Here is a 10,410-nt window from a genome sequence, read left to right as displayed (position 1 = left end):
TATATATATATATATATATATATATATATATTAGAGATGAACGGTTCAGTTCGCTGAGACCCTTGTGGGCTCACTGCGCTTGCCATGCTGCTGTTGCCACAGGTTTTATTCCAACTCTATGGGTGTCGTGGACACCCACCAGTGGGAATAGTCCCTTCTAGTTGGCATGCTTACTGTCGGGCTTCTCAAGTAGCAGGATGATGGGGGAGGTGTTGTGACCGGCAGTCTCTTGACCACCAGTCACATAACTACATCCTGTGCCTGCTGTTTCTCCAATCCCTTGTGTATATATATATATATATATATATATATATATATAAATAAAATAAAAGGCTAACGCTGCTTCTCACCTGTTTGGGGGGGAATTCAGGTGTTTTGCATGCTGGCATACACTATATGGCGCTTGACCGAGCAGTTCAAGTATTGCTCCATCTTTGCGTGCACAGTCATTGGCTCTGACATTACTGTTATGATGTTCCATGACCTTGACGGGCTAGTAACTAGTATGTATATATATATATATATAGACAGGCAAAGATGCGGCACTCACGAACACTTTTGAAATAAGTCACAGACCCGGTTCAGGTATAGTCAACGTTTCAATCCTATTTATGGATTTTCGTCAGGAACAAGCATAGTACATGTACAACAAAACTCACCTTATATCCCCATTCACCAATGACCCCCAGGTGGACAGCTGCTCGCTCCGGCGCGGGAGTCCGCAAGCACTGTCGCCGAGTAGTGACGTCATCGCGTATCCGCGCGACGCACGTCCAATGCTGCCATGGCAACCTCGCGGCTGTAAACAAAAGAGGAACGATAGTAACCGCTGCCCCACTGTTATCTGTCAGCAAAGTGCTGTAGGGATCAACGTTGCCATGACAGCATGTACAGATACATCACATACATTGAACAATTTTAGATGGAACTAAACAAATAGTGCATCCCACTGCAACACAGAGTAATCACTATATCCAAATCTTGGTTCTGTGTAGCAATGCTTAATTCAACACCATGGATACATAGTTACCATGCAGATCGATCGTTGCCATGGTAACGCAACACAACTCAATTGTAATTGTACCAAGAAAAAACATGAAAAAATAATAAAAAAGTAATAAAATAATAAAAAAAAAAAAATTTCAGAAATATAAAGGAAAACAAATACATGATCAGTGTAAAGCAACGCTAACTACACAACCAACAGGTTAATGTAATAGTATCGCATACTTCAGCCTAAAAAATAGACAAACATGCAGATTCAGGCAAATGTAGAAAAAGTGATGGCATCATTCAAACCCTTAGGACTAATCACATCTAGGCGAAAAATCCATTCAGCCTCCCGTTTGAGTAACATTGCGATCGCCCCCCCTACGTAGCAGGGGGATGTGGTCGATCATTCTGTATCTAAGGCTATTTAAGGGGTGCTTGGCTAACAGGAAGTGTCGTGCTACTGGTTGCTCACTAGAGCCATTATTAATGGCCAAACGGATGGCAGAGCGATGTGCCCCCATCCTTTCTTTAAATTTTCTCTGGGTTTTCCCAATATAGGAGAAACCGCAGGGACACAGTAGTTGGTAAACAACATAAGAACTTTCACAAGTCAGATGAAAACGAATCTTGTATTTTGTACCCAAATGAGGGTGACAGAAGGTGTCACCTGCAATGAGAAAGCTACAGGTGGTGCAAGGACACTTAAAGCATCCATTCTGTTTTTTAGCCAAAAAATTCCTACTGTCATTGCTTCTATGCATTGATATATCTGTTTTGACCAATAGATCTCTCAAATTTTTAGGTCGTGAATAACACGTCATTAATGTAGTATTGGCCAGTCCTATATCTGGGTCTGATGTTATGATTGGCCACAATTTTTTTGATGCATGAGTGGTCTTGGATGATTGGGTATTAAATTTATTAACCCAATGTAATCTATTGGAGTTTTGTTTAGGTATCTGTTTTAGTAATAATTTTTGTCTATCCAGAGACATTGCTTTATTTTTAGCTAGCAATAAAGATTTTAAATGATATCCCCGATGAAGAAATTTACCAATAAGCCAGTCAATCTGGTCAGATGCTTGGGAAATGTCACTATTAATTCTAATGATGCGTACCATTTGAGAAAAGGGGAGCCCCATTTTTAAATTCAGTGGATGACAACTCTGAAAATGAAGGAGTGAGTTCCTATCTGTCTCTTTGGAAAATAATGTGGTAGCAATGTTACCCCCTTGTAAAATAATTTTTACATCCAGAAACTTGATGTTAGATTGGCTCATCTCAAAAGTTAATTTAACCGGTGAAGTAGAGGCATTATGAGCCTCCAGTAATGATTTTAACTCAGTATCTGAACCTACCCAGATGAGCGCTTGCCATGCTGCTGTTGCCACAGGTTTTATTCCAACTCTATGGGTGTCGTGGACACCCACCAGTGGGAATAGTCCCTTCTAGTTGGCATGCTTACTGTCGGGCTTCTCAAGTAGCAGGATGATGGGGGAGGTGTTGTGACCGGCAGTCTCTTGACCACCAGTCACATAACTACATCCTGTGCCTGCTGTTTCTCCAATCCCTTGTGTATATATATATATATATATATATATATAAATAAAATAAAAGGCTAACGCTGCTTCTCACCTGTTTGGGGGGGAATTCAGGTGTTTTGCATGCTGGCATACACTATATGGCGCTTGACCGAGCAGTTCAAGTATTGCTCCATCTTTGCGTGCACAGTCATTGGCTCTGACATTACTGTTATGATGTTCCATGACCTTGACGGGCTAGTAACTAGTATGTATATATATATATATATATATATATATTTATTTATTAGAGATGAGTGGTACGGTTCCCTGAGAACCGACCCCCCCCCCCCCGAACCGAACTTCACTACCCGATCCCGGATCCGAGTCAGGCTCAGGTTTTCTCACCTGACTTGGAAACCAGAACGAGGCAAAAGATCATCATCCCGCTGTCAGATTCTCGCGGGGTTTGGATTCCATATAAGGAGCCACGCATTGCCGCCATTTTCACTCCGGCATTGGAGAGTGTAGAGAGAGGACGTATCTCCATCCTCAGTGTCCTGCATCAGTTCAGTGGTAGTGTCTTGAGCTGCATCAGTCCAGTCACAGTGGTGGTGTCCTCTGCTGCCATATGTCCAGTGCTGCTGTATAAGTCCAGTCCAGTGGTGCTGTGTTGTCCTGCATCAGTCCAGTGGTGGTGTCTTGTGCTGCATCAGTCCAATCACAGTGGTGATGTCCACTGCTGCCATATGTCCAGTGCTGCTGTATAAGTCCAGTCCATTGCAGTGGTGCTGTGTTGTCCTGCATCAGTACAGTAGTACTGTCTTGTGCTGCATCAGTCCAGTCACAGTGGTGGTGTCCTCTGCTGCCATATGTCCAGTGCTGCTGTATAAATCCAGTCCATTGCAGTGGTGCTGCGTTGTCCTGCATCAGTACAGAAGTAGTGTCTTGTGCTGCATCAGTCCAGTCACACTGGTGGTGTCTTCTGCTGCCATATGTCCAGTGCTGCTGTATAAGTCCAGTCCATTGCAGTGGTGCTGTGTTATCCTGCATCAGTCCAGTGGTGGTGTCCCTGTGCTGCTGTATATGTCCAGTGGTACTGCCATATATGTCCAGTGATACTGCTGTATATGTCCAGTGATACTGCCGTATATGTCCAGCGGTACTGCCATATAAATTCAGTGATACTGCTGTATATGTCCAGTGATACTGGCATATAATTCCAACAGTACTGGCATATAAATTCAGTCCAGCGGTACTGCCGTATAATTCTAGTGATACAGCCATATAATTCCAGTGATACTGCAGTATAATTCCAGTGGTACTGGCGTATAAATCCAGTGATCCTGCCATATAAATCCAGTCCAGTGGTACTGCCATATAAGTCCAGTGGTACTGCCATATAGGTCCAGTGGTACTGCCATATAGGTCCAGTCATACTGCCGTATAATTCCAGTGATACTGCCGTATAATTCCAGTGGTACTGGCGTATAAATCCAGTGATCCTGCCATATAAATCCAGTCCAGTGGTACTGCCATATAAGTCCAGTGGTACTGCCATATAGGTCCAGTGGTACTGCCATATAGGTCCAGTGATACTGCCGTATAATTCCAGTGATACTGCCGTATAATTCCAGTGATACTGCCGTATAATTCCAGTGATACTGCTATATAATTCCAGTGGTGCTGCCGTATAAGTCCAGTCCAGTGGTGCTGCCATATAAGTTTAGTGGTGCTGTCCTGTGCTGTATGTTATTTACTCCAAATAAAGGGGTTATTAATATTTAATCAAAATAATTTTCACAGGGTTTGCCCTGTGTGGTGTAGAGGTACACTCTCCTCTACAGAATATTGTTATATAACTCCAGAAAAATCATAGAGAACAAAAATTTGGAGGATAAAAATGCCATCAACATCGTCTGCCAAGACCGATTCCCAATGCTATAGTAGAGGGCATGTAAAATCCAAAAAGCCAAAGTTCAGTAAAAAGACCGCAAAAAAAATAAATTTAAATGGGCTGAGGAGAAACGTAAACTTGCCAATATGCCATTTACAACACGGAGTGGCAAGGAAAGGCTAAAGCCCTGGCCTATGTTCATGATTAGGGGTTTAGCTTCACATGACGATGGAAGCCCTCATCCGCCCTCTAGAAAAATGATAAGAGTTAAGCTGGCAAAAGCACAGCAAAGAACTGTGCATTCTAAGATGATATCACAAATCCCCAAGGAGAGTCCATGTGTGTTGACGGTTGCGATGCCTGACCTTCCCAACACTGGACAGGAAGATGTGGCTCCTTCCACCATTTGTACCCCCTCTGCAAGTGCTGGAAGTAGCACCCACAGTCCAGTTTCTGATATTCAAATTGAAGATGTCACTGTTGAAGTACACCAGGATGAGGATATTGGTGTTGCTGGCGCTGAGGAAGAAGTTGACAATGAGGATTCTGATGGTGATGTGGTTTGTTTAAATCAGGCACCAGGGAAAACACCTGTTGTCCGTGGGATGAATAAGCCCATTGTGATGCCTGGGCAAAATACCAAAAAAGCCACCTCTTTGGTGTGGAATTATTTCTCTACAAATCTGGACAACAGGTGTCAAGCCTTGTGTTGCCTCTGTCAATCTGTAATAAGTAGGGGTAAGGCCTTTAACCACCTAGGAACATTGGGGCAGATGTATTAACCTGGAGCTACTAACTGTTCATTTACATATTGGAGCTGATTGGCTGTTGCATTTATCACCTTGCACTCATCACTGATTTATCACTTCCTTATGCCTTCTCCAGGTTAATACATCTGCCCCATTCTCCCTTATACGTCACCTGCTGCGCATTCATCAGAAGTCAGTGTCAAGTTGTGAAACTTTGGGTAAGAGCGTAAGCAGTCCACTGACACCTAAATCCCTTCTTCCTCTTGTACCCAAGCTCCTGCAAGCCATGCCACCAACTCCCTCAACGTCAACTTCCTCCTCAGTCAGGAATGTCAGTAGTCCTGCAGGCCATATCACTGGCAAGACTGAGTCCTCTCCTATCCGGGATTCCTCCGGAGGATCCTTGAGTAGTACGCCTACTGCTGCTGTTGCTGCCGCTGCTGTTGTTGCTGCTGGGAGTCGATCGTCATCCCAGAGGGGAAGTCGGAATACTACTTGTACTAGTTCCAGTAAGCAATTGACTGTCCAACAGTCTTTTGTGAGGAAGATGAAATATTACAGCAGTCATCCTGTTGCAAAGCAGATAACTGAGGCCTTGATAGCTATGTTGGTGTGAGATGTGCATCCGGTATCTGCCATTAGTTCAGTGGGACTTAGAGAATTGATGGAGATAGTGTTCCCTTGGTACCAAATCCCATCTAGGTTCCACTTCACTAGGCAGGCGATACCAAGAATGTACACTGACGTCAGAAAAAGTGTCCTCAGTGTCCTACAAAATGCAGTTGTACCCACTGTCCACTTAACCACGGACATGTGGACAAGTGGAACAGGGCAGACTAAGGACTATATGATTGTGACAGCCCACTGGGTAGATGTATTGCCTCCCGCAGCAACAACAGCAGTGGCACCAGTAGCAGCATCTCGCAAATGCCAACTCATTCCTAGGCAGGCAGGCTACACAAGTCTGCAGAGGATCAAAGACCTGCTGGTGAGAAAATGGTCAACCCAAGCGGAACGTGACCCATCAACAGCACCTCCTTAATTTTCTCCTGCAACTGGGGCTGTGAGGAAAAGGATAAGATTTCCTAGCCCACCCACTGGCGGTGATGCAGGGCAGTCAGGAGTGAGTGCTGACATCTGGTCCGGACTGAAGGACCTGCCAACGATTACTGACATGTCTACTGTCACTGCATATGATTCTGTCACCATTGAAAGAATGGTGGAGAATTATATGAGTGACAGCATCCAAGTAGGCATGTCAGACAGTCCGTATGTATACTGGCAGGAAAAAGAGGCAATTTGGATGCCCTTGCACAAACTGGCTTTATTTTACCTAAGTTGCCCCCCTCCAGTGTGTACTCCAAAAGAGTGTTTAGTGCAGCCAGTCATCTTGTCAGCGATCAGCGTAGGAGGTTACTTCCACAAAATGTGGAGAAGATTATGTTCATCAAAATTAATTATAAATTCCTCCCGGAAGACCTTTACCAGCAATTGCCTCCAGAAAGTACACAGGGACCTGTGATGGTGGATTCCAGTGGGGACAAATTAATACTCTGTGAGGAGGAGGATGTACACACTGAAAGGAGTGAGGAACCAGAGGATGAGGATGAGGTTGACATCTTGCCTCTGTAGAGCCAGTTTATGCAAGGAGAGATTGATTGCTTCTTTTTTGGTGGGAGCCCAAACAAACCAGTCATTTCAGCCACAGTTGTGTGGCAGACCCTGTCTTTGAAATGATTGGTTTGTTAAAGTGTGCATGTCCTGTTTATCCAACATAAGGGTGGGTGGGAGGGCCCAAGGACAATTCCATCTTGCACCTCTTTTACTTCTTTGCATCATGTGCTGTTTGGGGACTAGTTTTTTAAAGTGCCATCCTGTCTGACACTGCCGTACAACTCCAGGGGTACTGCCGTATAAGTCCAGGGGTACTGCTGTATAAGTCCAGTCCAGTTGTGCTGTCTTGTGCTGCATCATTCCAGTGGTGGTGTCTTGTGCTGCCATAAGTCCAGTGGCGGTGTCCTGTGCTGTATATTATTTACTCCAAATAAAAGGGTTATATACATTACTTATATTATTATCCAAATACTTTTTACAGGGTTTGCCCTGTGTGATGTAGGGGTATGCTCGCCTGTGCTGTATATTGTTATAATAGCTCCAAATTAAAGGGTTGTTATTATTATCCAAATTAATTTTATAGGCTTTGCCGTGTGTGTGTTTGGTTTAGGGGTACGCTCTCCTGTGCCACCAATATTGTGCGTGTATTACATCTGTCCAAAGACACAATATGTCAAAATGAGAATGGCGCTCCTTTCTGTTCGTTATGTTTCTCAAAAAAAGAAAATTTAATAGATCATAGCATAGTATATTCTAGATAGGCAATCCCACCTTTTGTGACAGAATTTTTTTTCAATATCGTGATCTAGAAAATACCCTTCCACAAACTGATTTTTTAGAAACACAAGGCACCTTCCAACCTGATTTCTGAGGTTATTGAGATAAAAATTAAAAATTAAAATAACATCTTAGAATTCACTCCAATTGGTCCTTATTTTCAGTTGAACCCACGCAATTGGTTCTCAGGTTCAGGAGAATGGGCTCAAAATGTTATCGTTGCTGTAGGAAAATTCCTCTTATGTATCCTAGGAGTTGTCATAATGATTGGTTTGATATTCAGATGTGTTCAAATTTTAATGAATTGCAAGCGAAGGACCAAATTGATGAGTTTGAGGAGCGAGGGCACTGTAACAACAACTAGTTTAATTTATGACCCAGCAATCGAGACAATGTTGTGATAAAACGTGATTCCATGGTCCGTCTCTTTCACCCGTTTCTCCTTTGTTTTTCTCCAAGGTAAAAAGACACCGCCTCGAAAGAAGATTTTGATGACCCATTATACAGACCATTGATGAACTTTGTCACAGCCATTTGATGAACTGTTAGAGACTTTAATTTTTATGGACACTTGAAGAGCTTTGCTTGCCACACAGCAAAGATACAGCTATCCGGACAAGACTTCAACAAGACATCAACAAGACTCCAACAGACGCCCAAGGACGACCACATATATATATATTCATACGAATGCATTTATAACGCATGTTTCTTATCTTCATCTCTTCTATCTTCAGGTAGTGGCACACATAGTCGACAGGTGATATAGACACATATATTAGCACTCACATATTTTCCCCCTTCATGTATCATCAACTAATGTGCACCCCATTTGTTGGAACTAAAAGCCGAAAAGAGCTCGGTAGAGTTTGTTAGCCCACTTACAGACCCTTAATACGGGATAAGAAGGATTCAATGTATACTTCGCAATACCTCGAAGCTTATTTTTAGAACATGTACAGCACGATGATACATGACCCCTCAGACATGGATTTCATACATACATGCTTTTTACTATCTCACTAGGTCATACATTTCCCACCTTCTCCTCTCCTCCCTACTCCCAATCATAATAAGGTATTTAATGGTAATATATATTTTTCTGCTTAAATTGTTTAGATAGTGGCAGTTATTGTTGACTGCCAAAGGGTGGACTGTCAATGTCGAAAAATATCATGAATCACTTGCCTTGTACTAACCCCTCATGCACATGCCCGCTGCACGTGCACACGCTCTGCCGTGAGTGCACATATACGCAATTTGCGTAAGATCGCTCCGGCGATCACGCGCGGTGTATGCGCATTTACAGTAGAGTTTATAAGCGTCTAGCGTGCGACTCGATCATAACATATTTTACCCACATAGTGTGTTTTATAGTGAATATTCCCCTTAACAATGTTAGAAAGTATGTTTAGTGTAAACGGTTCTTGGACAGAGAAATTCCTCCTTGCATGATAGGAAGGGTCAGATAAAGGTAGAGCGGTGGTGTCTAGTATCCAGCTGTAGAGTATTTTATTGGTGACATTTTGGTGTTGGTTAGGAAGAGATTGCTCGCTCCTGCGCATAGTTATGTACAAAAGTAGTTTATAGATATTTACTGTATTTGCTGTTCATTACCCATGCGGCGGGAATCCTAAGGATACCTCCCACCTGAGCAGTTGGAGAAAGGCACAGCCCACCTGTTCGAACCCACCTATGACCTTTTGTTATAATGCAGAGACACATTCCTGTGTCCAATGAACCATAAGATTATAGGGACCATTGTATTGTTACTGTATGTTGTGTATATAAAGACCACCATTGCCTGTCCAGTCACTCACTCTCTCTGCAAGGTTTTCATATTAAAGGCTGAGGGCTGGATTCAGGACGCGCCTGCGAATCATTCCCACGTGTGTAAGTTCTCTGTAGCCATTTTGTTATCCTTTTCTGTTTGCCATTTGTTCTCATTGTGTACTCATTCTGTTTTCTTGTGTTTGCGATCGTTCGCTATTGTTCATATTTTTCTCGTTATTCTGTTTAGATTTTATGTTAGTTTTGTAGTGTATAAGCTGTACTGTTTTTCCCCTTTTTACTCAAATAGAATTATCCACTGGGTGTTAGAGCCCAAGTGGTTTTTGTATCCTAACCAGGTCTTGTGTTTTCAATAGTTACTGTAAAGGGTTTACTGAGCATCTCAATCGCTTAAACAGCTTCTCATATTATCAAGGTTAACAAGCATTACATCGTTATAGTATTTCATTGCCAAGGTTTAAAGTATAAAGCATACCCTTAAGGTGTGTTGTTACTAAGGGTTACTGTGTAACATTCTGTGAGCGTGAGTGTCGCTCGTGCGTCGCGCCCACGGCCTAGCGTCCGCTACGCTAGGTGCGTACCCGTACGGTACTGAGTGCGCCAATAGCGTACTTAGTCCATAATAGAATATAGCTTAATGTTTAAAGGTAATATTTGACATTGTCAAGGGTCTGAGAAAAGGATGTGATTGCTGATGTTCACTCAGTTGGTCCTGGCTTCCCTTGATGTGGAATGCAGGATTGTACCTGTGGCACGCAAACAAGGGTTACCGTGGACACCAATAACAGATAGTGGTCTGTGTCTCTGATAAGTAATTGACATGTTGTATTACCCTGGCCGAGGTTACCCACAGAGGTGAAGTACACCAGCTGTGTTTGATGATTGGATACGATTAAGGATGATAACTCAGTTTGGTCTGGCTTCCCTGTCTGTGGAACACAGGATTGTACCTGTGACACGCAGACAAGGGTCGCCATGGATACCAACAACAGAGTGTGTTCTATGTTCCTAAAAAGTAACACCCCCGGAAGTGAAGTAAGCAATGACTCACAGGGCCCTGACAGGAAGC

Source organism: Pseudophryne corroboree, chromosome 1 (genome assembly GCF_028390025.1).
Source record: "Pseudophryne corroboree isolate aPseCor3 chromosome 1, aPseCor3.hap2, whole genome shotgun sequence".
Lineage (NCBI taxonomy): Eukaryota > Metazoa > Chordata > Amphibia > Anura > Myobatrachidae > Pseudophryne > Pseudophryne corroboree.
Note: the sequence above shows the minus strand (reverse complement) of the source record.